Source organism: Panthera onca, chromosome D3 (assembly GCF_046562875.1).
Source record: "Panthera onca isolate mPanOnc1 chromosome D3, mPanOnc1 haplotype 2, whole genome shotgun sequence".
Lineage (NCBI taxonomy): Eukaryota > Metazoa > Chordata > Mammalia > Carnivora > Felidae > Panthera > Panthera onca.
In genome coordinates, this window is record NC_138350.1 from 91,274,437 (window position 1) to 91,297,112 (window position 22,676).

General features: G+C 46.3%; 1 long non-coding RNA gene across 1 annotated transcript; it reads left to right on the forward strand.

The window, feature by feature from the left end:
* Positions 1-263: 263 nt before the first annotated feature.
* Positions 264-12,173, forward strand: LOC132665139 (uncharacterized). Its single transcript, XR_009603998.2, has 2 exons — positions 264-712; positions 11,160-12,173. It is a non-coding gene; the product is annotated as an uncharacterized LOC132665139 (long non-coding RNA).
* The last annotated feature ends 10,503 nt before the right edge of the window (positions 12,174-22,676 follow it).

Here is a 22,676-nt window from a genome sequence, read left to right on the forward strand (position 1 = left end):
CGGCATTGCTGCGCTTCCAGAAGAGGTGCCAGCCCTTCCGGCGGAGCCGGAGGAGGCCCTCGAGTGGCTAACTTGTCACGCCAGCTACTTGTGCTCAGGATGCCCTAGGAAAGACTCTGTGGGAAAAGGCACACTCAAGAAACAGGGTGTGACCCCGGGTCAGCTTCGGTCGGGTTCTCCTCTGGCGTCAGGTTAGCTGTCCAGGGCCAGTGGTCCTGACGCCCACGGTGCGGGCCCCCTCTGGGAAGGGCTGTCTTTGTGAGGTCACTGATGCAATGTCTGTGTCATATCTGCGGGGGTTCTGACGCTTGCTTTCTCTCTCCGGGCCCTGCTTCTCTTGCTTTCGGGGTGTCCTTTGGTTTTTGTTGGAATTGGATGTGTGTCACATGCCGGAAAGGAGCCTCCGAGGACCTGGACGTGCGGACCCGTCTTTGTGGTGTGCAGCTGGGGGCCAGGTGTCCGTGCGCTGGTTCCCGTCCCCGTGCTGGGACCTCTCTGTCCCAGGAGGGGCCCGCGGCCAGCACACCTGCCAGCTGTCCCCACGACAGCTGAGGTTCGACAGGAGGAACACCCGTAACCTCGTCGCCCAGCTCTCTGTGCCCCCAGGCCTGTGCTGCCCAGGCTGCTTGCTGGCCTGTCCCTGCTGACGCATCCCCGTGTGTCCCCAGACACCCAGCCGCTGTGGCTGCACCTGTTTGCTTTCCTCCCCGAGGTGAGACAGCAGTGCCTGGGAAGAGGTCTTTTCCTTCTGTCGGGACGAGGCCCCAGCACAGCCTCCACTCCGGACATGTTGGAGGACTGATGGGTGGTGGCCTCCTCCCTGAGGACAGAGGGTCGGGGGCACTGCTGGCCCCCAGGGGGGGGCTTGAGGCCGCTCTCTCTGGCACCTCTGTGGGGGAAGCCCACGCAGGAGGGGTCCAGGCTGGTGTCCCTGCGTGGTGGTGGGCAGGGCGGGGACGTTGTCGGGATGTGCTTTCTCTGTGTCCTCTCCTGTGTTGACCTGATGGCCGGGCAGTGTTTCTCCCACTTGACTCGAGACTCCTTACTGTCATCCCTGGAAAGCAGGTTGTGTGCTACCGACAGGGCACAAGTTCTGGGCAAAGGTCAGGACACCGCCCGGGGCTGAGGGGCAGTAGACGCGTGCAGATTCACTTCACAAAGCGCGTCTTCCTGGCAGCGGGGGCTGGCAGAGGCAGGACCAGAAGGGGGACTGCTGGGGCTGCCTGGGGTTTGAATCCTGCCGTCACCATTCACCAGCCATGTGACCTCGGCAAGACACCTGACTCTCTGTGCCTTCATTCCACTCGTCAGTAGAACTGAGACGCGGGCAGATGCTTTCCAGGGACCTCACGTATGACACGCAGGGCTCAGCACCGAGCTTGGCTCGGTGATCCCCGGTCGCCTGTGCACCTGCTCTTCTCAGGAGAAGTCGTGTCTGTCTCTGGTGACTCACTAAAGGTTTGGGAGCAGACTAGGAGATTCTCCTCGGTCTCTTGTGGTCAGCGATCACCAACCCCCCACCCCTTCCCCCAACCTCCATACCCCTGGACCCTGCACTGTCACCAGCATCCTTCCCCATCAGTGGGAATGCTGCCTTTCTCTGGAGTCCCCGTCCTCGTCAAGCTGTAAGACCAGAGTCTGGAACGAGCTGAGGGAGGAGGGCATCTGGGGTTGGTGCTAGGGGCTAATCCAAACCCAGGAAAACCTGGCTGTCAAAGGTCAGGATGAGTAAAATGATTACAGAGTCACTGTTTGTGGATCGATTTCTTTCTTTCTGTTTTTTAAATTCTTTTCTCATATTTATTTATTTATTTTGCAAGTGGGGGAGGACGGAGAGAGAGGGAGAGAGAGAATCCCAAGCAGGCTCCATACTGCCAGTGTAGAGCCCAATGTGGGACTCAAACTCAGGAACGGTGAGATCACGACCTGAGCTGAGATCAAGAGTCATTTGCTCAACCGACTGAGCCCCCCAGGTGCCCCATGCATTCATAGGTTTTTCTGCTGTGGTCTGTGACGTGTTTCCATGTGTCTTGTTACCCCCGACAGCTGCGAATACCACCAAGACACGATTAGCGCTGCGAAGGAACCCTAATGACCGCACCCTGCTTGTGCGGGAGATGCTTTGGGGACGGCAGAAGCCCACAGCTGCTGACTGGAGCAGGTGCACAGGGGGCCCTCGAGGTCTCAGGGAGGAACCCGAGCACAGGCGGCCCCAGACCCACGACGTTCTCACGACGGGGAGGCTAGGGCATGAAAGAGTCTCTGAGGATTACAGTGAAACACGTACATATGTGTATGTGAGGGTAAATTTGTCAAGTGTGGTTTGGGTAGAAAGGGATCATATTATAGTTGTATGACATTCACCACGTGTGACCTGGCATATCCATTCACATGCGGATCGACCTCTGGCAGGTACAGTGAAATTCCCAGAGAAGAACTGTCTCTTATGGCTTCTTTTGCTACTATCTCTGTCTCTATTTGGTGGCAAATCTTGTTGAAAGGAGCGGCTTAGTTATTCCTCTTTGCCGTTTTCCCATAGCACCTATTATGTGATCGATATCGAATCAATATTGACTGACTACATAGATAAGTAGCTGAATGAATTTTCTACGTAAAGAAAACTTTACTCTGGGATAATTTAAGAAAAAAAATCTATGTGAAGTTAAATTTCTTCCCTTAACATTGTGAATAGTAAGACGTATTTTCAGGGGCACCTGGGTGGCTCAGTCATAAGCGTCCGTCTCTTGATTTCAGCTCAGGTTGTGATCTCATGGTCGTGGGATCGAGCCTTGCATTGGGCTCTGAACTGACAGCACAGAGCCAACTTGGGATTCTCTCTCTCTCTCTCTCTCTCTCTGCCCCTCCATCCCTCTCTCTCTCTCTCTCTCTCTCTCTCAAAATAAATAATAAACTTAAAAAAAAAGGATGTGTTTTCAGCATCATGCATGCGACGGTACGTTGAAGAGTCCAATGTAAACAAGGGCTGGCTTATCATTTCTCCAGAATTACCAGCCTTAGAATTTTGTAATTTCAACAGGTGGACCCTATACTTGTTTTGTGAAGTGTTTACCAAAGGATCTCATTTTCTTTGGCGCGGATATAAGTGACATTGTGCTTTTAATGTCATTTCCTACATGTTCATTTTGAGTGATGGAAGTGTAGTAATTTTTGTACGTTATCTTGTATCCTGAACTTGATGTTGCTGAACCCACTTTATTAGTTATGTTTTTCTTTGTAGATTCATTGGGGCTGTTACAATCATGTCCATGTGATCCGCAAATGATCACAGTTTTAAGTTCTTCCTTTCCTATTTGCATGTCTTTTATTTCTTCTTGCTTTTTGCACTGGTTAGAACTCCCAGTGCCATTTTGAATAAGAGAGCAGACATCTTCATTTTTTCTTAACATTGAGAGAAAAGGTTCGTAGCCGAGTATGTTGTTAGCTACAGGTGTAGTTTAGATAATGTTTTCAAGTTCTTGTAATTCCTCTACGTTCTTAGTTTTTGGAGAGCTTTCATCATGAATGGATGTTAGATTTGTCAAGTACTTTTTGTACATCAGTTTTTATGATCATATGACTTTTTTTTCCCAGCTTGCTCATGTGGTGGAGTTTTTAAATGTTGAACTAGCATTGCACTTAGTCATGTTGTAAAATTCTTTTTTTCATTATTTGATTCAATGTGCTAATTATTTAAGGAGAACTGTGTCTAAGTTCATGAGAAATATTTGTTTGTAGTTGTCTTCATTTTGTGCTGTGTTTGTCTGGTTTTGATATCGGGATAATACTGGCCTCGTAACATTTGAAAATGTTCTCTCCTGCCCTGTTTTCCGGAGTAGATTGTGCAAATTTGTATTAACTCTTCTTTAAAGATTTGGTCAGATCCTCCAGAGAAACCATCAGAGTCTGAAGATTTTCTTTGGAGAGCTCAATAATTACAAATGCAGTTTCTTTAATGGTTATGGGCCCATTCAGATGATCTATTTAATCTTGGTTGATTTGTGGTAATTTGTGGGTATAGTACACAGGATTAGTTTCACTAAGATATCTGTCAGTTACATGGCAAAGGGGAATTGAGGTGACAGGTGGAAATCAGATGCTAATAGACCTTAAAAGAGGGAGCTTATCCTGGATTACTCAGGTGGCCCCCTTGTAAACAAAAAGTTCTCAAAAAAGGGAAGAGGGTGACGGAAGAGAACCAAGGTCGGCTTTGTGGATGGAGCCGGGAGCCAAGGAGTCAAGGACTGTGACACCTCTAGCGGAAGGGAAAGGTAAGGCAGTGTGTTCTCCTCCAGGGCTCCCACAAGGAACGCAGCCTGCGGACCCCTGATTCTAGCCCGAGGTCGTGAGGACACCTTCACACTTGTCACCCCGAGAGCTGTAGATAATAAACTCAAGTTGTGTTATGCCTCCGGTCTGTGGTTTGTCACAGCAGCCCTAGCAAACGAAGACAGTTTTGAGAAATTGGTTCATTTCTTCTAAACTTGAATTTCTTAGCATAGCGTTGATCCTAGTATCTCCTTATAATGCTTTTAATCACTGCGGGATCTGGAATAATAGCTACTTCCTTCCTGGTGCAGGTAATTTGTTTCTTCTTTTTATTTCTGGCATTCTTGCTAGAGGTTTGCCGAGGAAGGAGAACCTGGAGTCATTGGCTTTCTCCAGTGTTTTCCTTTTTCCAGATTCATGGATTTCTACTCCGTGGTATTTGTTTGATGTCATTTGTTATATTTACTTATTGTTTCCTTCATTATTCTCACATTTGTATTATTTCACTCATTTTTCCCCCAATTTCTTGACCTAGGAACTGTGTTAATTTGAAACCTTTCTCTTTCCGAATGTAACCATATAGGCTTGTGAATACGCCCTCCTCCGCGTTGACTTAGCTGCATTCTACAGATTCCATTATGCTGTATTTTCATCTTCTTCCAGTTGCCTTTGTTATTCCCTTAGAGACTTCCTCTTGGACTCCTGGCTTATTTAGAAGTGCTGCGTTTAATTTCAAAGTGCTTGGAGACTTTCTTGTTGTTCTTTTATTATTGATTTCAAGTTTCATTCCATTATGGTTAAAAAGCCTACTCTGCAGGGTTTAAATTCTTTTAATCTTGTTTGGGTTTGTTTTATATCCCAGGATATGGGCCATCACGTGGGTCCCAAATAAAGCTCCCGTCCTGGTCTCTCTGGGTCTGTTGTAGCCACAGGCTTGCATGGGGTACTTGCCCTAAGTCTTGGCATTTAGGAAATCAAGGACTGAATTTTGTTTAGCAGGAAGTTAAAAATCAATTTTCTTCTCCTAGAAAAACAGGCTTGTCTGTTTTGGAGGCCATTCCTTTCTTGCCAAGTCCAAATATTGTATTTTCTTTCTCTGCAGTCCCTGTGTCCTTTGAGCTTAAAAATATGGGTTAGGTAAAGCTTTAAAAGTATCATTCACATCTATAATTTTACTAAATACCAATAACAGTCCATTTGAACAGATTTTGCTCAAGCAAGAGTAACTAAGACCTGCTCTTTAGAGATCATAATTAGTGTGACTTATGTTCATAGTATGTTCATATGTAGTCTAAACACTACAATATGTTTGGTGAGGCCTGAGATTTTTAGTTGATTTTCCAAAAGGGACGATTAGTTTTGATCCGCTGAAATTCTTCTCCCATTCTCTGTAGCCGACATCATCCATTTTAAAGATGGTCTATGATTAGGGATTTCCTAGGTGTTTACTGGGAAGGGGCAAAGCTGGTCGGTCTCCTGACTCAGTTGGATGTGCTAGGTAATGTAACATTCCACACTGACACTGAAAATTCTATGAGATACCTTGCAGTTTGGTACTGTTGAAACACTTCCTGTTCTCTCGCCTGAGTGCTTATATTACGAATTTATGAAGTATCAATACTTCTATCTTTAGAATTGCATTTGAAATGCTTTTTACTTTATTATTGTTTATTATGAAATTTCTATGATTGCTCCAAATTTCATTCTTAAATAGGCATGCCAATGATTATATAAGCAAAAAATCCCTGGCCGGGTTATTGTCTGCCCAGCCACCTTCTGTGTTTTCAATGCTCCCCCTCGAGCCTTACTGCTCAGTGAATGCATTGTTTTCTTATTTAGCGAAGGCAAAAAGTCAATGTTGTTAAACATTGTGAGTTACGATCTATCTTACAAAGTTTTCTAAATCTCACAGTCCTGTAGGCACAGGCATACTCTGAAAAGTGCACGGTTTGCTGTTACCTGAGAGACCGACGCAGGGCATTTAAGTAACGGGCATGATGTAACATTGCCAATGGCTCTCCCTGCCTTCATTCGCAAAGCTTCCAGTCTATTCTTGGCCATGTTGGCAGGGGGAGGTTTCGGGGGCCACAGCCTGCCCTTTCTTCACCCCTTAAAAGGGTTTCAATGGCAAAACTCCCCACTCACGGCATCCAAAGTCCCACCCGCCTCACGAGGTTCACCTCCTGGCTCCTGTCTGGGGCACCTGCTCTCTGTGTGGCTTCGGGGCTGGGGATAGCTGACGGTGTCCGGGGCAATTGGTTTTGTTTATCTGTGAATTACACAGACATTGAGAACTGTAAGGGGTAAATCTGTGAACCAGTTGGAGTAAGTGTGTAGGATTTCCTGTCACGAGAACTGGTGGCGTCTGTGGGACAAATACTTACACTTGTGCTCGAAACACCAAAATTTAAGGCAGAGTTTAGGAATTAGTGTAGACAAATTTTGTGCTTCTAATCTTTGGCTCTTTTTACTGTGCCATTCTTTCTAGCAGAATTTTGGTTATTTTTCGCAATTAGATCCAAGATGACGTCGCCTTGAGAGCCTTGGTTACACGGGCAAAGACACTTTCCCCCAGAAAGTCACGTTCACGGGTTTTGGGAGTCAGGACACGCGTCTATCTCTTTAAGTCGCTACCCTACCCATTGCTCAGCTCACTGCATGCATGGATCAATCCCTTGGATGACAGATAAAAGCAGAAAACACATTCCCGCCAGCATCCTATGTGACCTCAGAGTCCAAAGCCAGGGTCCTGGGAGAACAGCGCCCCCAGGATAGCAACGCGCTCACTGTTTCCATAACTGGCCCCTCAAACCATCCCTGTCTTTGACAACACCAAGTCCAGGACACTACGAACTGGCAAAAAAGAAACAGGACAAGAAAAGTTACAAGTCATAGCTTATCAGGTTTTAATTACTCCTATCCAAGCAGAGTCTTATTTTGTAAGACGTTCCCGTTGATTAGATTTAGTTCTTGACTGAAAAAATAATTAATCTGAGCAGTACTGGCCTTTACAGGCCGACTGACTTACGATGTCTCCAACAAGAATTAATCGAAATGAGCAGTGAGCTGAGCGGTGGCCAGGCACCCAGCCTTTGTGGAGCCCGACGATAGCCAGCAACGTTCCTAACCCCCCAAACAATATTTGCGACCAGAAAAGTCCCTGACGCTCTTCATTCGTACCTGCACCAAGTAAGCAGTACGCCTGTAGGACGGAGGCGAGCGCATAATGCTTTTCATCCGTGCTGTCTCTGCAGGACAGCATATCTCTTAAAACAAAATAAGACGAAACAAAAGAGCTGCTTTGCCCCTCGTACAGACATTGCGTGTTTAAAAGTTTCCTTAAATATGCTGATTCAATTTTGGCATTGGTTCAGCTTCGTGCAATTATTCAGTGAAAATTCAAAACTCTGCAAGGATTGATCCATAAATCTGGGTCTCCACATTGCAAGGGAAAGACGGTGTTTGCATAATAATTCAGTGACTGTAGGGCAATTTTAAACGCCCGTCCAGTAGATCTTATTTTAAACGTATCTAGGGGCTTTTGGGAGTTATCTAGCTTAGTTATAAAGGATGCCATAAAATTCGGTTCATATATAATTTATAACTGATGTGATAAATGGATTAACTTTGCTTAGCATTTATTGGCTCTTTCCATATAATGAAATAGTGTGGTTCTACTACAATATATCATTTTGCCGAGTCCCATTGATGCCTCGATCAGAGAAAATTGCTGCAAGACTGAGAAGATAATTAAACCATCATGGTAGCTGGCTTTTGCAGGGTCTGATAGAAACTACGCTTACTCGGCCCCAAACACAACCAAAAATGTATTTTTCTTTATTCTCACGTCACAACCTGTTTTCTCCACTGTGTCCTGATTCAGGCAGAGGGCGTCAAAATGCATCCCAATTCCCAGGTCAAAACCTGAAATGCACGCTCAAAAATGTTGGCTTTCTTCTCTTATTTTTAACCGTACGTTTTCGAATTTAAGAAAAAATGTTAATAGACTTTGTTTTTTAGAGCAGTTTCAGGTCTACAGGAAGACCGGACAGAAAGTACAGGGAGTTTTGATACTCTCCCTCATCTCCTCCCCAGTTTTCCTGTGGTAGCACCTTGCACAAGCGTGGGGCATCTGTTACAGTATGTGCTTGTTGTCTACAGTCCGCAGTGCGTCTTAGTGTTTACCCACGGTGTCCTGCAAGTCTGTGGGTTTCTACGACTATGTCGTAGCATGCGTCCACCATTACTGTGTCATACAGAGTAGCTCTGCTGCCCTAAAACTCCCCTGGGTCCACCCGTTCGTCCCTCCCCCAACCCCTGGCAACCGGTGATCTTGTTACTGTGTCTACAGTTTTGCCTTTTCGCGAACGTCACGTAGCTGGAACCGCACAGTACACAGCCTTCTCAGGCTGGCTTCTTCCTCGTGATGGTGTACGTGCATTCAGGTTGCTCCGTGTGACTTCTTGCGGTTTGACAGCTCTTTTGTTTTTAGCACTGAATAAAATTCCATTATCCGGGTTTACCAGTTGTTTATCCATTCACGCGCGAAAGGGCATCGCAGGTGCTTCTAGGTTTGGGCAATGTCGAATGAAGCTGCTACGGTAGTTGTGCACAGGCTTTGTGTGGCCACGAGTTTTCGTCTCACTTGGATGGGTGGCAAAGAGAACAATTGCTGTACCTCACGGTAAAGAATACGTTTAATCTCGTGAGAAACTGTCAAAGTGGCTTCCGTGGTGGCTGTACCTCTCTGTATCCTCACCAGCCCTGAATGAGAGTTCCTGTTGTTTCGTAGCCTCACCAGCATTTGGTGTTGTTTGTGTTCCGGATTTTAGCCATTTTAATAAATTTTCAGTGATATCTCATTTTTGTTGTAACTAGCATTATCTTTAAAAAATTCTTTTTAATGGTTTTATTTATTTTTGAGACAGAGAGAGACAGAGCATGAGCAGGGGAGGGGTAGAGAGAGGGGAGACAGAATCTGAAGTGGGCTCCAGGCTCTGAGCTGTCAGCACAGAGCCTGACGGGGGGCTCGAACTCGTGGAGTGTGAGATCATGACCTGAGCTGAAGTCAGACGCTCAACCGACTGAGCCACCCAGGCATCCCATGTAGTTAGCATTTTCTTGATGATGTAGGATATGGAGCATCTTTTTGGATACTAATTTGCCACCCGTGTGTCTTCTTTGGTGGGGTGGCTGTGTGTTAAGACCTTTGGCTCAATTTTTAATTGGGTTGTTTGATTTCTTATGGTTGACTTTTAAGTGTTCTTTGTATATTTTTGATATTATTCCTTGGTCCGATGTTTGTTTTACAAAGATTTTCACCTAATCTGTGGCTGCTTTTTTCATTTTCTTAACACTGTCTTTTGCCGACCAGATGTTTTCAGTTTCAATCAATAATTCTTTCTTCCACAGATGGTGCTTTGGTTTTGTATCTATAAAGTCATTGTCAAACCCAAAGTCACCTGGATTTTCTCCTCTGCTATCTTCTAGGAGTTCTTTGATTTTGCGTTTTACTTTCAGGTTCATGATCCATTTTGAGTTAATTTTTGCGAGGAGTGTAAAGTCTGTGTCTGAAATTATTTTCTTTTCTTTTAAAAAATTTTTTTTATTATTTTTTTTATTTTCTTTTTTAAACATGGATATCCAGTCTTCCCAGGCCCATCTGTTGAAAGACTGTCCTTTCTCTATACAGTTGCCTTTGTTCCTTTGTACAAGCCCAGTTCAGTACATTTGTATCGGTCTATTTCTGGGTTGTTTTATTATGTTCTATTGATCTGTCTGTTCCCTCACCAGTCACACCGTCTTCATCACTATCATGAACTGCTATCCTAAGTCGTAAAGCTACGTAGTATACATTCTTCAACTTTGTGCTTCTCTTTCAAGATCGAGTTGGCTATCGGAGGTCTTTTGCCTCCATACAAACGTTAGGTCAGTTTGTTGATATCCACAAAATCCCTTGCCCGCTAGGATGAGTTCAATCCAGTTTTAGTATATGTGCTGCTGAAGTGAACACTGGACGAGTTCAATCCAGAGATGAAGTTGGTTAGAACCGAGATCTTAACACCACAGTTTCCCTATCCATGAACATGAACTCTCTCTTCATTTATATAAATATTCTTTTACTTCTTTTTTTTATCATTTTATAGTTTTCCTGTACGTACCCTGTATATATATTGTTAGCTTTATAATAACTACATTGTTTTTATTCATAATCATCTCATAAATGTATTTTCTATTCACTTTTCCCAATGCAGGCACTGATATTCTGGTCATAACGCCCCTTGACGGGTACCAGAGGATTTTAATTCCTTGTCTGGATGCTGGGTCTTCCTTCACTTAATCTTAGTCTTTTCTATGTCGGTGGTCATCTTTTTAAATGGGAAATATGCGGGGCACCTGGGTGGCTCAGTTGGTTAAGCGGCTGACTTCGGCTCAGGTCATGATCTCGCGGTCCGTGGGATCGAGCCCCGCGTCGGGCTCTGTGCTGACAGCTCAGAGCCTGGATCCTGTTTCGGATTCTGTGTCTCCCTCTCTCTCTGACCCTCCCCTGTTCATGCTCTGTCTCTCTCTGTCTCAAAAATAAATAAATGTTAAAAAATTTAAAAAAAAGAAAAAATAAATAAATGGGAAATAGGCTTCTGTCCAGTCCTTGTGTAAACCCTTCATTTTAACTTTGGGATAAAGTTCAAACTCCATAGTTGGATACGAGGTGGTTTCCCTGACTCATCAGTAACCAGCCTGGAAAAGCTGACCTCCATCACTGAGTCTCAAGAACCCACGCTTCACCAGAAACCATCTGCTCAAATCCCCTCACCGCTGAGCAGCGCCAGACCTCCCCTTCTTTTCCGTTCTTCCTTCTGCCCGGCATGGATTTCCTTCCCTTTTCTACCCAGGAAGTTCGAGTTCATGTCTCAAAACCAACTCAACGTCGTCACCTCGGTGAGTCTGTCTCCACTGACGTGGTGAGCCGGGAGTCTGCCGCCGGGCCCTCTTCACTGTGACTTTCAGCATCGCGTGCTGCGCTGACCACCGGGGCCCACCTCCGGACCTTGCTTTCTCACAGCGCAGCATTCCACATCGCATCAGTCGTGGGAGCTTCACCGTCAGCGTGCTCTGGAAGCTGACCGCTTCTCCGCAGGCTCACCACTGCCCCTTGACCCTGAGCTCACTCAGTTTTCCTCTCCCACCTGTCTTCCTACATCCACGAACCCCGCCCCCACTGCGATCCATGACTAGTTCAGCGGCCACAGGAGCTTCTGCTCAAACCTGCCTTTGGTCTCTGATGTCCTTCTCGTGACCTACAAGGGTGGGATGATCCAGCAGCCTTGTTGGGGGCTCATCTCAGCGCTTCTGTGCACAGCAGACGCTGTGATCCTCCCTTGCCTCCCTGGCCGTTGTTGTACTGCTCCCGACGACCCCCACTGGCCCCCTTGAGAATCCAGAGCGCAGCCTGCGGAACCTTCCCAGGCTTCTGCAGGAACGGCTGCCTCAGCTCCCGCGGACTTGCTCACGCATCAATATGGCCTCAGTGGCCCCTAATACGTGTGCCTGTATTATCCACCCTCTTTCCCTTTCTCTGCAAAGCACTAATAACCTTCAGACACAGCACTCAGTTAATGCATCTCGTCCGCACTTGCTGCTGTAACTTCCAGGCTCCGTCCCCAGGCCCTGGAGTAGATCTTAGCTCGGTCATGCTCAATAAATATTTAGTAGGCAATGTACCTGCCTTTACGCGATGAGCTTTAATAAGCCAGCCATTCCTTGTTTTTAGCAGCTTTATTGAAATATGATTGATACTATTTATGACAATTACGATGCGATCTATAATTTTGTGAGTTCGGGCCCACACATATACCTGTGAAACCATCGCCACCATCAGGGTAATAAACATACCCATCTTGTTCAAAGGTTTCCTGTGCCTCTGCTTAAAAAAAAAATTTTTTTTTTAATGTTTATTTAGTTTTGAGAGAGAGAGACAGAGAGACAGAGCTTGAGAAGGGAAGGGCCAGAGAGAGAGGGAGACGCAGGATCCGAAGCAGGTTCCAGGCTCCGAGCCGTCAGCACAGAGCCCGATGCGGGGCTCGAACCCACAGACCGCGGCATCGTGACCTGAGCCGTAGTCGGCCGCCCATCCGACTGAGCCGCCCAGGTGCCCCGCTGAGAGTGTTTTAAATACGAACTCATTTATGTTTAATAGAGATTATATTTATATGTAATACAATATAGTTAATATTTATACTCCTTATAATTTATAATATTTGCAATCCTCGCAGCAAACCATATGAGAGATGTACTCATGTTTTTCTCGTCTCGTCAGTGGAGAAGTCCTGCTTCGTGCCAGTGCCAGCCTGTGTGCCTGCCCCCTGCCCCCGCTACTGCTCATGGGCTAAAAACAGCGATGGTGCCCCCTGGCATCACAGGCTCCAGTGGACGCTGTAGGGTTGAAGGATGCTGAGCCAGGGCTCCCTGGCACCTATTCTGATGAGTTCCAGTAAGATAGACGATGATAGATAGATGGATACACGGATGCATAGATAGATAGATAGATAGATAGATAGATAGATAGACAGATAGATATGGATAGATTGATAATTATATAGACAATGGTAGATTGATATATAATGATAGATGTATAAATAAATAGACGACAGATAGGTAGATAGATGACAGATAATGATAGGTAGGTAGATAGATAGATAGATAGGTAGACAGACAGACAGCCTTACTATGGAAAATTGGCTCATGCCATTTCAGAGGCTAAGATTCCCACAATCCAGGGTGCCTGGGTGGCTCAGTCAGTTAAGCGTCTGACTCTCGCCTTCAGCTCAGGTCATGATCTCACGGTTGTGGGATCAAGCCCCCCATATGGCTCTGTGCTGACAGCACAGAACCTGCTTGGAATTTTGTCTCTCCTTCTCTCTCTGCCTGCCTCTCTTCCTCTCCCCTGCTCACGATCTCTATAAATAAATACGTGAATGAATAAATAAATACAGAAATAAAGACACTTCGAAAAAAAAGAAAAAAGTCCCACAGTCTACCCAGGGGACCCAGGAGAGCTGGGGGGTAATCCCCAAGTCTGAATGCCTGAGAACCAGGGAGCTGAGAGCGTCTCAGTCCCAGTGCTGGAGATCAGGGGGAGTATCTCAGCTCAGTAGCGATACAGGGGAAGAGGATTGATTTCCTCTTCCTCTGCCTCTCGTTCTATTCGGGCCCTCAGTGGTTTGGACGAGGCCCATCCGCACCGGGGAGGGCAGGCTCCCTTACCGAGTCTGCTGAGTCAGACGCTAGTCCCACCTGCAAACACCTGCACAGACACACCTAGAAAGGACCTTCCATCTGGGCGCAGGCCAGGCGAGGTGACGTGCAAAGTGAACGCGGCAGAGCGTCCCCACGGTCCCCGGCTGTCCGCCCTCCTCGCTGACCTCGCCGGCTGTGTGCCCAAGCTCACGCCTCCTCTCCGACATCAGCTCCCGCCCGGCAGCAACGGGCTGGGTTTTGCTGTTTTGCGCGGTGCGATGGTCGAACTTCGTTCGGGGTCTGAAGTAAAGACAGCTGAGACAGAGTTCTATTTTCTACAGGTGCTCTTTCGCGGGTGAAGAGAGCCAAACCACTACAGTGCCGTTACTGATATACAGATATCACTATGTATTTATTTATCTGTGTATTTGAAAGTCACGGATGAGGGCGATTTGCAAAAGGCTCGCTTTTCCTTTATCAAAGCAAGTGTGCTCACACTGTTCCCCGCCATGACGTCAGGCACCCCGCAAGACACCGGGAGCTTTGTGTGCAGGGGAGAGGGAAGCATCTTGGGGAAGCACTGGATGGTCTAGACCACACTCTTAACCTAGATCAAGAGAATCATAAATGCAGACAATTAGGGAGCTGGGGTATGCAGCTAATGGCACGTTAAGGAAGAGCTTTGGGGCTGGCTTCCGGAAGGGCTCCTGGGGTGATGTTCATTATCTTAAATTCAGCCTCGTGGGAGCTCTGATTTGGTTAATACTCAAGAGCAGAGCCATTTCTCGGTGGAGGACACAACGTAATCACGCCTGCAATATTGAGATATGGAACCAAAATTCCAACACACTCGTTTGCGGTGAGCTCATGTGACCAGCCAGCCTTTCAACATCATCAGTCTGAGCGGGAAGCACTGATCGTCACTCAAAGCCATTTGGCTTTCTCACCACCCGAGCCACCAGGGATGCTCCCGGTCCAGAAGGAGCGTGCTTTTGTTTCAGGAAAACCCTTTGGGGAATTCAAATCCCATTCAGAAAGCTTCTTCGTAAGCTTAGAAACGAGAACAAAAACCAGGAGAGAACTGATGCAGCCGAATGTCTTCTGTGGGTTTCCCCGGGGTCAGAGGTCAGGTGCACAAACAGACTGTTAAATATTAATCATGGAGGCCGTGGCAGAGACACGGACACGGTCCACACAAAATTCCTGGTCGCCCATGGCGTCCCCACCTGTAAAAGCTCCATTCTCCTACTTCAGGCTCTTCTCTGTGGCCTGTCAACATCTCTCCTCCCCACCCCCCCTTTGTCACAACACTGTACTCCTGTGCCAGCTTCTCCAGACACAACCCCCAGCTCCTGTCAGTTGAGGATGCCCTTGACTCCGGGCTCAGCCGTGGCCACCGGATTTGCTTGTTACCAGCCTGCGGGGCGTGCAGGTTCGGACTTCGGGGATGTAAGTGCTCATGGGTCAGTCCCCTGGATCAACGGCTACAGTCAGAACGACTTCATCAGGTTGTTTGCACAAGCAGTAGGCGCGGTGAACACCTGTCCTCAGAAGGGAAATTCTTCTATCAGCACAGAGAACCGTTACCAGTGGAATTCCCAGATGCCGGTCTTGCAAGCAGGCCTTTTTTTTTTCTTTCAGTTTTTAAAGGTTTATTTATTTTTGAGAGAGAGAGAGAGACAGAGTGCGAGTGGGGGAGGGGCAGAGAGAGAGGGAGGCACAGAATCCAAAGCAGCTCCAGGCTCTGAGCTATCAGCACAGAGCCCGACGCGGGGCTTGAACCCACAACCGGTGAGATCATGACCTGAGCCGAAGTCAGATGCTTAACCGACTGAGCCACCCAGATGCCCCGCAAGCACGCCTTTTAAGGATAGGTCTGCACAGGTCTGCTATGTTCTTTGTTGCATAGGTATTGAGAATTTTTCCAGCACGATTGCCTTTTATTTTTAGCCCTTTTATTGTGGAATATTTCAATTTGGGGGGAAATAATTGATACCCTATCAAATACAGCATAAAAGCTGCATCACTGTGGGCATTATTGCAGGAAAAAAGAAATTTATTACTGTTACTTAGAACCATTTTGGGTGAAAAAACATGCATTGCAACGTATTTTTATAACTTGTCTTGAGGTCGCCGAGTATCTTAGAAAAAGAGCATTAGCGTTAGAGAAGAATGTACCATAATGATGAGCAACTAGGAAGTCCATTTCAAAATGTTCCTTTGCACTGTTTCTGAATTGGTTCATGAGATGCCTTCTTAACGTCAGAATGTCTATGTATCATTTTAAAGCAAAGGCTTGGATCCCACAGCATTTTATTCTTCTTCTTTATTTTTTTTAATTTTTATTTGTGAGAAAGAGAGGGGGGTGGAGAGAGAGAGAGAGAGAGAGAGAGAGAGAGAGAGAGAGAGAGAGAGAGAATTCCAAGCAGGCTCCACGTTCAATGAAGTGCCCAACATGGAGCTTGAGCCCATGACTCTGGGATCATGACCTGAGCGGAAATCGGATGCTCAACAGACTGAGCCTTGCAGGTGCCTTCCTTCCCATGGCATTTGAACCTTTTACCAGGATTTCAGAGAACTGAGCAGGCATCCTTACGCATTTCATATTTGCTTTTTACTGAAATATCACGTCGTCAAAAAGTACATCGGTGTACAGATGGATTTTCGGGAATGGACCCTCCCTGTGTAATCAGAACCCAGATGGCGGGAAAGAGGGTTGCTTACCACGCCAATGCCCTTGTCCCCGTGCTCCCCACTCAGTTCCAGCCCCGGGGGGGCCCACTGTGTGAGCTGCGAGATGAACCTTTACTGTCTTGTCCTTCATGTAAACGCAAACACAGCCCGTGTGCTTTTTGATGTCTGGCTTCTTTCATTCAACATTATTTCTGTGAGTTTCGTCTGTGTTGTTGCATTTTTAGTGGCTGTGTAGAATTTCAAGTGGAATAACCAAATTTATTTATTCATTCTGTTGGGAGCGGGTATCTAGGCAATTGTAGTTCCAGTTTTACCACAAACTGTATACATTTCTGTACGTGACTTTGGTTACCACGTGCGGGCATCTCCACGGACACGTACCTAGGAGTGCAAAGCCGGGCTATGGCGTGTGCATGAGCTCGATGCTGCATGTGGCTCACACAGGTGTGCAAAGTAGTCGCCTCCGTGGAAGCTTTCAGCAGAGTGTGAGTCTCCCCTGTCTCCATATACTCGCCTGCGCTCAGGGTTCCTTGGCTTTCTCATTTGGCCACTCTCGGGCTGATCGTGGCATTGTTTTTTGGATTTAATGTACGTTTCCCTGTGACTAATGAAGCTGAATACCTTACCATATTCTTGCTGACCACCTGTTGTAGTATTTTTTGAAGTCACTTCGGTATTTTTGCCATTTTCCTCCCTTCCTCCCTCCCTCCCTCCCTCTTTCTTTCTTTCTTTCTTTCTTTCTTTCTTTCTTTCTTTCAAGTTTATTTATTGTGTGTGTGTCTGAGAGACAGAGAGAGAGAGAGAGGGAGAGAGGGAGGGAGAGAGATGGAGAGCATGAGCAGAGAAGGGGTAGAGAGAGAGGTGCTATCAGCACAGAGTCCCAGGTGGGGCTCGAACTGACAAATGAACCGTGAGATCATGACCTGAGCCAGTATCAAGAGTTGGATGCCTAACCAACTGAGCCACCCAGGAGCCTCCTTTTGCCATCTTTTAAAAAAGTTGTTTGTCCCCCTCCCCTCATTCAGTTAAGGGGTAATGTTGGGGATGCGAGTCCTTTCTGGGATGCACATATTACAGTTATACTCTGTCCACACTTGGTTGCTTCACTACTTACTCCCTTGTGTTTTTGTTACTGTTAACTGAATACAAGTTCTTAATGTTAAGGGTCCAACTTAACAACCTTCTGAGAAAGTAGCACTTTTTCTACCTTGTTTAAGAAAACTTTACCTCCTTCATGAAGGGAAAGAAGGCATGTTCCCATTTGTTTCTTTTGAAAGAGTTTCTTCTTTACTTTTCACACTGAGATCTTTAATCTACCTGGAAGGAATGCTTGTGTATGGTGTGAGGTAGGGGGCAGCGTACAGTTTTGTTTTCACGCCGAGAGCCAATCATGCCATTTCCAGTCGCTGAACTGATGCGTTTCTCGCAGGTGGACGTTATCTCCCCGGTTATAAATCTGATGGCGTGTGTGCAGTACTATTTCTGACCTCTCTTTTTGTTTAGCTGGCAACATTGCCTGTGTTTTTACCAACATCCTACTCTGTCAGTTACTCTAGCTTCCTGATAAGTCTTGAAATCCCGTTTATGGAATTGAGCAAGATTTTTTCTGAGCTATATACACAAGAGTGGGAATGTTAGACATGAGGTGTATGCATGCATAATGTCGCTAAGAGTGTCCTGCCGCATCTCAGAATAGCTCTGAGATGCCCGCATCCTCAATACATCCCTCCAGGAATGAGAATCTTCTTCTATTTTGTGAACAGCTTCCCTACCAGGCAGTGGGTCCCGGGGGTCCACCAAAGCTCAGAAGACGAAAGGAAGACGGACCAGCGTGGAAGCATTGCGCACCATGGGTGCGGATCGACGCATTCTCTGTCCCTCTTCTCTCCTCACCTCTCTCCCCTGAGATGCTGACAATTTTACCCTTCCTGTTTCCCAAAAGACCAGAAGCATTATATCTGATGTCATTCCTGCTAGAGGGTGCTGGAGATGATGCCTTTCGGTTTGAAACAAGTAACAGCAGTGACCCACAGGAAGCCAACCAGGCTTTCCCCCATTCGTTCATTCATTCATTCACCTGTTACTTCAGCAAATGTTTACTCCACACCCACAGCTACAAATACATCAGGGAACAAAACAGACAACATCTCTGCTCTCCCTGAAGCTTGGAGCCAGGCAATAAAACATAAAATAATTGAGTATATTTTTTGAAGGGAAGCTTAACATAGCATTTGATGAAAGAAAGGATACAGAACTTGAGGAAAAGAGGAATTGAGACTGGGTGTGAGATTATTGGCCTGAAGATACAGTTGTCAGTTACTTATATGAGGGAAATCATAGGAAACATTTGGGTTTGCAGGTGTTCACAGAGATGTTCGTCTCACATATCAGATGAATATGTAGGGCTGAACCCAGTGGAGAGGTCTGGGGAGGAGAGTCATGGGTGTGAGCCGTCAGTCTGCAGGGGTATTTAGACCCACGGGATGGGATGCTACTGACAAGGGGGTGAGGGCTTTGGGAGATGATAAGCCAAACATGTGTCCTGGGGAATCTGGAGAGCTAAAGAAAACCCAGCAACGATAATTGAGAACCGGGAGCCAGTGAGGTAAGAGAAGAACAAGGGGACTGTTCTGTCCAGGAAATGCAGCGAAGAGCTGTTTCCACCAGCTGCTGGGGGTGATCAGTTCCATCAAAGCCACTGACCGGTGAAGCGACCGGGCAACTGGCGAGTGCCAGATTCAGAAGGGTCGCCGTACATGCTGCAGGCAGTGCGAGGGGGCCCAGGAAACGCTGGCCTGACTGCTCCCGGGGAGAAGTACGGAGCGGCACGTTGGCAGCTGCGGGGGGTGCAGGGTTCCCAAGGCCCGTGAAGACTGCTGTGTTGGCACTGTTCCGGGGGTAGTTGTTTGTCATGACTTGAAACATGCCTAGCCCACCCAAAAGTACATGTGTAGTTTCCCAAGGCCCCCACCTTTGGGGGAGACAGGACTGAACCAGGGATGCCTCCAGTGCCCTGACCCTGGAGCATCTGTACCCCAGCGCCGCCCTGCCGCATGGGATTTGGGGTGCAGGCAGGATCTCTGTGGCTGAGAGCCCCCATGGCCTCTGCCCTGTCGTGCGCCCTGGTGTCCTTGCTGTCGCTGCTGCTGCCCTGCCTCAGGTCGGCTCTCCAGAACGTTCTGTGGGCTGCGCTGTCTCCCTCCCGGCCCCAACGCAGAGTGGTCTGCGGAGGGGTGGCAGATAGCACCTGTTTCCCGTCTCGTCTTGAACATGACTTAGACGCGTCTCAAGCAGTAGCTTCTGCATCTCAGTTCTTAACTTTCTCAAAATCTATTTTCACGTTGACTTGCAAATCTGGACCCAGAAGTAAATTCACTGGACTGGATCGGAGTCCGGTTTGAGTGACAGCCTCACATTGTGCCCAGGGTCACGTGTTCCAGCTGGCAGCTCCCGAAAGGGCCAACAGGGCAGAGAGAAGCGTCCCTCTCTCCCCTATACACCGCCCACACTATGTGGCCTCGTCAGGTGGACCTTGCGGGGCCAGCCTGCTGGGCCACCGCCTACAGCCTCGCGCGCACGTCTAAGCCCCACCGTGCAGACTGCTGCGATGATCTTGTGGGGTCCCCTGAGCTCCCGTGTCTGAGCCCCGGGGGTGATACGTGTGGGCACAGACTGATTTCCCTACCACCATTGTGTTCTTCCAGGAGGTTGGCCGTCAAAACCGGAGCGTGAATCTGAGTCTACGTTGCCCATTATATGTGCCCTGAGTGTGGAGAATGTCAGTTACGGGATGAGTAGCAAAGGGTTGGGAAGCAGGGGCTCAGTGGGATTTGTCCTAAGTCACGGTGACTGAATTATACAAAGCGAGTGCGGGGTATGAAATGACTGACAAGTTTCAATAAAGCCCCAAATTCTGGTTCCTCAGCGTTTCCCCTATTGTCTTTAAGGTTACAATAGGAGTCTGGGATTTCACCCTTATGAATAAACGTAATCTTATATTCATGTTCATGCAGGGATTCTAGAACATTTGGTACATGGCACTCACTTTGAAAATTTTCTTAAGAAAAAATAGAAAATTTTCTTGAGAAAATGTTCAATAATAGTAATTACTTGGATTTATAATGTTTAATCTCCAAATCATAGGGACTATAATACAGAAAAAGAAGGTAACCAGAAACTAAGTCAGAAAATCCGAGCACTGTATTGAATTCAGGTTGTGGGCAAGTATCTAGATGATACATTTTCTCTATTATAATAATTTGTAATGATCTATAAATTTTGCCTTTCACTTGACTTTTCTCTCTATTGGGTTTTTGATAATGGCCCTTATTTAACTCATAAAATGTGCGACGTGACTGGCTTTTTCGAAGGCTGCATAATAGCTTATGTAACACCAGAATTAGTTTTTCTTTTTTTTTTTTTTTAACTTTAACATTTATTCATTTTTGAGAGAGAGAGAGAGAGGAGGAGGAGGAGGAGGAGGAGGAGGAGGGGCGGAGAGAGAGGAAGACACAGAATCTGAAGCAGGCACCAGGCTCTGAGCTATCACCCTACACGGGGCTCGAACTCATGGACCCCGAGATCATGACCTGAGCCGAAGTGGGCCGCTTAACTGACTGAGCCACCCAGGAGCCCTGAGAATTAGTCTTTCTTAAAGTCATGATTGTATTCATGAATCAGCATATTGGATTCAGTCTTCTAACGCTTTTGGTAACTTTTTCATAACTTTGTCAATTTCTTCTTATGTTAGTATTCTTTTCAACTGATTTATTTTTATATTTTATAACTTTAAGTGATTCAGTTCTTTTCAAGTTAATTTTATATTTTCTGGTTCTTAATGATTCGATTCTTTTCAAATAGTTTTTTAAAATTTTTAAAATTTTTTAATTTTTTTAATTTTATTTTTGAGAGAGACAGAGACAGAGTGCAAGCTGGGGAGCGGCAGAGAGAGAGGGAGACACGGAATCCGAAGCAGGCTCCAGGCTCCCAGCTGTCAGCACAGAGCCCGACGCGGGGCTCAAACCCACGAACCATGAGATCGTGATCTGAGCTGAAGTCTGCCTCTTAACCAACTGAGCTACCCAGGCGCCCCATATGTTTATTGCTTCATATGCATTTATCATTATTACACCTTTGCAACTGCTTATTCAAATCCTTAGATGTTTCAAAGCTTGATAACGGTTGAGCTTTCTTACAGAAGCTGTATTAAAAAGAAAATAATCACGGGGAAGCCTGGTTGGCTCAGTGAGTTAAGCAATCGACTCGATTTCGGCTCAGATCTTGGTCTCACGGTTCACGAGATGGAGACCTGCTTGGGTCTCTCTCTCTCTCTCCCCCCAGCTTGTGCACTCTCTATGTCTCTCTTTCTCAAAAATAAATGAATAAGCTTTTAAAAAAAGAAAAATCACAAAACACAAGTTAATTGTAGAGTTTGAAGAATCTTTCTCAGGCATACACAAGAAAACTCAGGTTTGTGTACCTTTGCAAACATCACACACACTTACTTAACTAATTTTGATTAGAAAAAGTCTCCTGACTGTACATTTTATGCAGCCCAGTTTTCTAAAGAATATTTTACTAAATATAACATTTTTTTGTATCAGGTTTTCTTTCTGTGTCAATTATGGGAGGTTTTATAAAGGTAATTTTTATGATCTGTTTATTTCGCTTTCTTTTTGTGATTTGAATATTTAAAATTTTTAATTTTTATTTATCTATTTATCTGGACTATTTGTTCTCCCCCTGTATTTTTGTTATATCTCTGATTATACTACAAACCCCTAACGTTTTACACTGGACTCAGTGTTGATATTTCACCATTTCGCGGAGGACGTGGAACGTTTGTGGCCATGTGGGATTCACCATTATTCTCCCCGCTGTCCCCTGTGGCACGTCTGCATCCACTGAAGCTTCCGCTCTCTCCAACGTTATATTTTCGATTCAACTTTTAAACATATTTTAGAGAACTTTTGAAGAGAAATGTCCCCTATACGCATACCTGTGCGTTTATCATTTCTCCTGCTCGTCCCCAATTTCCCTTTGGGGTCATTCCGCATCTGCCTGAAGAATCCCAGATAGCACGGACGTGGGAGCAGGTCTGCTGGTGACCGTCCTCTGCTCTCCTTCGTCCCGGAATGCCTTTATCTAGCCGTAATCTGGAGACTGTGTTTTGTGGACGTGGAATTGTGGGTGGCTGTCCTGTTCTCCTCTGACCTTGCTGATGGGAAATCCGCAGGCCTCGGGACCCTTCCCCCCACACACAATGTGTGGTTCCCCTGTGCTGATTTCTACATTTTTAAACCTTTACCTCTCAGAATTGTGTGCTTGTGTCTGGGCATGTTTCTCTCGGGGTTTATTTTGCTTGTGTTTTGCTTATCTTGCATCTGGAAAATTTATATTTTTCACCGAAATCATCGGCCACTGTTTTTCCACATAGATTTTTTCTGTCCCAATCTCTTTCTTCTCTCTCAGGGATTCCG